At 36.7% G+C, this 5,903-nt stretch overlaps 1 non-coding gene across 1 annotated transcript; it reads right to left on the bottom strand.

The window, feature by feature from the left end:
- Positions 1–5,574: 5,574 nt before the first annotated feature.
- Positions 5,575–5,681, bottom strand: LOC112504480. Its single transcript, XR_003068214.1, has one exon. It is a non-coding gene; the product is annotated as a small nucleolar RNA R71 (small nucleolar RNA).
- Between the last annotated feature and the right edge of the window lie 222 nt (positions 5,682–5,903).

The raw sequence follows: 5,903 nt of genomic DNA on the forward strand, positions 1-5,903 counted from the left end.
GGGTATCTATTCTAGAAGAGACGTGCAGAGCTCAGGCCACCTCAAACAAAAGAAGGCATGATGACCCGGAAGATCCATATCATCATGAGGGGGAGAGGAAAAGACAGAGGGTGGCTGAGACGTCTGCTCATGCTCCGAGTGTTGAAAGTGAGCCAGTTGCCCAAGATGTGAATGCTGAGGGTTCTGTCCCGGAATCTACACGTGAAAGAATCATTGAGGCAATTGTTGTAAAAGATGAGGAAGAGATGGAGACAAGTCCTAAGATCGAGCCAATGGTTGAAAAGCCGGTAGACTCCACAGTAGGAACAAGGTTGTTATTGGACTTGTCTGCCAATGTCGGGTTCAATGACGTGTTTGCTACTGTACTGGGTGGAGAACAAGATTTTGGAGAAGATATTGAAAATATTGACGAGTCATCCGGGTTATACTTTGACTTTGAAGTTGACATCAATGAGGAAGACCCAGTATTCCCATTTCAGGATGATCGTCAGACAGTGCCGGAATCCTCCACTGCAGTTGTAGCTGGTGCATCTGATATTCCTGCTCCTAGAGAGCCTTTTGATCCTACAGAGATTTTTACAAGGAATTATGTGCCATTCATTATTCGAGCCAATGTTCAAGGATATGATAGGGCTAGGATCCGAGAGCCGTATCTTGAAGACATCTACATTGGCATCTTCCTCCGACATCGTAAAGCTCTAAGTGTTGATAAAATTCTTGCTATCCACCGGGAAACCAAATATTATAGCTTGGAGTACAAGCACTTTCTGAAAGCCAAGCGTCTGCCTATTAGTGAAGTACGTACCAAACAGTGAGTTGTGTTAATCAAACAGATAGATGCTCAAAGACTTCTCAGAGTCTGGTATTCGGTCTTCACTATGACACGACAAGATGGGAAAGTCTGAAGATTTAGTGAAGCTAATTTCTCAAACTTATATTTGAAAGACTTGGAGTATATGTACTGTGAGATCCGAAACATGACCAACAGGAAAGATGGAACTCTTGTTGCTCTCAGTGCAATTAAAAGATTTATGTGGAGTCATATTAAGGTGGCTATGGTTATTGATGTTCAGATGAGTCTTGAAGATAATCAAAGAATCATCAATCTGAAGAGACCTGATCAAGATTTAGAAGACATTGATGCCTATCCAGTTTACATGATTCTTGAAAAACCAGAGTTCAGAGTTATATACTTTGCTGAGCATCAAGTAAAGAAGTTTATGAGATTTAGCGAGCTAAACAAGTATTCATATGGTACAATAAGACTGGTGAGACGGGCACTTGACTTGAAGAGAGTAAACAATGACAGAACTGCGAAGTCAGAGAGAATGAGCTCAAAAGATAGATATTTGTTGATCAATGCCATGAATCTGCTCGAGGAGAAGATTCAATACCGGAACGCTCTAAGGAGGCTGGAGAAACTCCTCGGACTCAGAAAGACAAAATTTACAAGAGTTCGAACTTGAATCCAAAGGGGGAGAATATTGGGTTCAAGTATGCACGTTATTGTTGTATTCAAGTTCTCTATTTATATGTTTTGTAATAGATTAGTTTAATGCTTCCTTAGTATAAATAGTGTTTAACTTTGTAATTAGTCATTAATCAATTATGTAATTCCCTGATTAGCTGTAATTCTCTCTCAAGCAATACACAAGAGATTGTTGGTGATCATATTCTCTCTTCATCTTGTTCTTAACATTCTTGAAGATCATAATCAATTTTTGTACGATTTTTGGGTATTTCATTTTTAATGAAAAGAACTGGAGCTCTCCAGGGTGAAACACCGGGCCGAATGAAACCTTTATTCTATAGATCATCGAATTGAGTTTTAAGCTATTTCATTTCAGTTGGAACCATTCGGTAGGGAGCCTTGGAAATAGAAGAAGCTCTCAGAACTAGATCGATAGTAAATTTGACTTCTCATACCGGTGGTATACCCGGTAAATCGTCGGGAAATACATCAAGATATTCACAAACAACAGGTATGGATGCTGAAGTAGGAAATACCTGTTCGGGATCTTGTAGAGCAGCAAGAAAACTTTCATTGCTTTGCCACGTATATTGTTTCATATTAATAGAGACTACTGCACTAACATCTTCTTTTGGAGTACCTCCTTGGAAGATTGTCTCCGTGTTGTCTATATCCCAAAACAGAATTTTTTTGGTATTACAGTCTATAGTTGCATGGTGACGTGACAACTAGTCCATATCCAGTATTAAATCGAAGTAGGACATATGCATTGGAAGTAGAATGACCTCTCGTATGCAGTCCCCAATAAGCAACGGACAGTTAGAAAAACGAGTTAGCACACAAATTGAACCACTCATTGGGGTAGATATTACCACTGAAAATTCGGTGGTTTGCTCATACGGTTTTAATCGGGATTCTAATTGTTTAGAAACAATTAAGTGTGTCACACCAGTATCAAACAAAACATAAACAGATAAATCAATTAATTTAATATGACCCGAAATCACATCCGTTTAAGATTTGCTGCCAGGTAATGCAAAGACTCGTCCACTAGTACTTGGTTGTTTACTTTTCCCTTTATCAGTTTGGACCCGAGCCTTAGGACAATCTTTTGTCATGTGACCTTGTTCTCGACAATTGAAACAGGAACCGGTTATCTTTAAGCACAGACCCAGTCGATGTCGAAGATTGCATCAATCATAATTAATAACAGTGCTAGAAACATTTTGACTCCCACAACTAGACAACACTGGAAGTCGTGGCATGGATAGATTCGAACCTTTTTGAGTATCATTGCTCGTCTTGGATTTTACAAAACGAGGGTTGCTTCGAGAGAAAGATTCAGATCCGCATTTCTTATTGTCAATGCGGGAAATTAACCATTGTTGTTGTGACCAATTAATATTCTTTGTTGCTTCGGCCACTTCAGTAATGATATTGAAAGGATGATTAATAAGTGTTAATTTATTAACCTTATTACATCATTTTCTTAACCATTTTTCTTTGTTTTATTTGCCCATTAGTATAGTAATTGAGTCTTTTTTTGTATTTTCTATATAATAGTAGTATTATATCATATCTAATGTTAATTCTCTGTTTATGCAGATTTTTGATGGTTTTTGGGTTAAGTCCTGCAGCAGTTTTGTAGGAGCAGGTGTGACAGAGTCCTATAGCACCAGCCCGTGAGCTGCACCTTTTGCCTGGGCCGAATTTCCTTGGGCTGCTTCTTCGAAGTTGCTGGATCAAAGGCCTTGGGCCTGGTCAAAGCCCGTTTTTGAAGACCATTTTGTCCTATTAGATGAACCCCATGTGCAAGCTTCCTTAGCCTATAAATAGAGGCTTAAGGCTTTGTTTTTAAACACTTTTTACTTAACCACTTACACACATAATCTTTGTGTAATTACATTTGCTCTCTAGATTATTGCTTTCGATATTTATGCTTTCGGTTTTCTTGCTTCCAACCAAGAACCGATTTTTGTGAAGTAAAATTATGATTGCTCTCTCAAGTTTTAATTTAAGTACTCGTCTTTAATCTTCATCTCATTTTTGTTCTTATTTCCAAGTTGCGATACATTTTCTGACTTTAATTGCAAGTTACGAATTAGTCGATCTCTATTGCTTTACATTGGATTTCATCCTTTTGTGGCTCACGACTAATTTACATAGACTAAATACTCTGTTCTTAAGATTTTGCAAGTAACTTTTCGGTCTTAGTAACGAAACTTGTTTTGCACATTTTGTTACTTGTCTTGCAAGTTTTTTCAAAGTCAACCCCTCTTTTCAAGGTTTTCATTTGTCACATCTTCATCTCATCAAGTACTACTTTACATCATGTCTTAGATTAACTTTAATTAATAATATTTAGTTATTAGTAATTTAATTTCAGTCATTTACATTTTAGTCTTTATATTTCAATCTTTTACATTTCAGTCTTTATATTTTAATCTTTTACATTTCAGTCTTTACATTTCTGCATTTTACTTTACTGCAATTTATTTTTCTGTATTTTAAATTTCAGCAATTTACTTTCAGTCATTTATATTTCTGTCATTTAATTTCCAGTACTTTAAATTCCAGTATTTCCATTTCTTGTAATTTAATTTCTGCAATTTACTTTTCCGTATCCGTTATTTACTTTTCAGTCCTTACATCCTTCGAGAGAAGAAACTGAGCAATAATAGGCTAAACGCCTTAGCTTGGGGTGTAACGGGAAATTAAGACCAAAGCCGATGTGAAAGTACAAATGTGTCTTATTAGCATTATAGTCTACTATTTGTTTCAGGTGTTTAATATTTTATTTGATGATTACATTAAAATTAATTGACAACTAATTTTGTGTATAAAAATTTMTTGACTTTCAAAACCTGAGGTAATAGGAGAAGGCTATAAATAGCTTTAGTGTCTGACAAATACTATACTTATACGGTGTAGGATGGTAACATTGTGTTATGCTAGGATTCACGACGTCTAACATAAATGATATCGTATCGATAGCACGTTGACTGGTGTGTRCTCTTGGGAGGCCGTCTGACCCGATAGTTGATACTGTCATAGTTATATAAAATCATTTATTGATTTTAGATAGTTATAACAGGAATGTTATGTCACCTTTTGCTGAATCATTTGTTTAATGTCTTAATCAACTGTTGCACTCTGTGCTTCTTTTTAAGATTGATATTTTTGTAGTTGTTAACCAAATCACCCAATTTTACATAAATCAAATCCCTCGTTTCGTCATCTGAAATTACTTTTTAGAAACTGGACTTTTGAAATAATTTTACAAGTTATCTCTGTGGAAACGATATCTGGTACCTATACCATTATTACTTGTTACGAGACGACAGTAGTTCAAGGTGTATACTTACGCCGAGTTCTATTTTTGTGTTGAAATCTAAGGTTGAATAAACCGACGAGCAAGTTTTTGGCGCCGCTGCCGGGGATAGCACACTGAAGTTTTTCTTTTCAAAGTAAAGTTTATAAAGGTTAGTTTTTCTACCATCTTTTTGAATGCACTATGCATGCCAAGGCTGTTGCACGGTGAATTTTTCCAACTTGATCCGGATATTGAACAAACTTTCAGACAACGAAGAAGAGTGCAAAGAGCTCTTCGAGCTTTAAACTCTGAAACAATGGCTGAAAATGTGATTATCGACGGAGAAGGTATAATTAGAAATGAACCAAATATTCCACCCGAGGATGAGGCTCAAAATATCTTTTGTCTTGCAAATGCTAAAAATGGTGGCATTATGGCGTATGTTATTCCTAACTTAACTCAACTGCACACAGAAATACATAAGCCTACCATTGGTGCCACCCATTTTTCACTTAAACCACTGATGTTTCAAATGCTTCAAACAAACGGCCAGTACGCTGGTTTATCTTCTGAAGATCCTCATTCTCATCTACGTTCTTTTATGGAAATCACAAACTCTTTTCTCATCCCTGATGTTTCAGACGATGCTCTGAAACCAAAACTTTTTCCATTTTCACTAAGGGATCGAGCAAGAGCATGGTACAATTCTTTGCAACCAGACTCTGTGACTACATGGAATGAAATGGTAGAAAATTTTTTGAAAAAGTATTTTCCACCCACGAGGAATGCCAAATCCAGGAATGAAATCAGTACTTTTAGAAAACTGGATGATGAAACAGTTCCTGATGCATGGGAATGGTATAAAGAGCTGCTGAGAAAATGCCCTCACCATGGCATTCCGTATTGTATACAGATAGAGACATTTTACAACGGTTTAAATGTCGTTGCTAGACAAATGCTCGATGCTACTGCAGGCGGAGCTTTTACAGCTTGTACCTATAATGAAGGTTTTGACATACTTGAAAAGATTTTTAACAATAATGGACAATTGTCTGACCACATGCAATGCCACTGAAGAAAACAACTGGAATAAATGAGGTAGATGTTGTCTCGACATTA

The sequence above is a fragment of the Cynara cardunculus genome, unplaced genomic scaffold (genome assembly GCF_001531365.2).
Source record: "Cynara cardunculus var. scolymus isolate 2C unplaced genomic scaffold, CcrdV1 Un_Scaffold_5722, whole genome shotgun sequence".
Classification (NCBI taxonomy): Eukaryota; Viridiplantae; Streptophyta; class Magnoliopsida; order Asterales; family Asteraceae; genus Cynara; species Cynara cardunculus.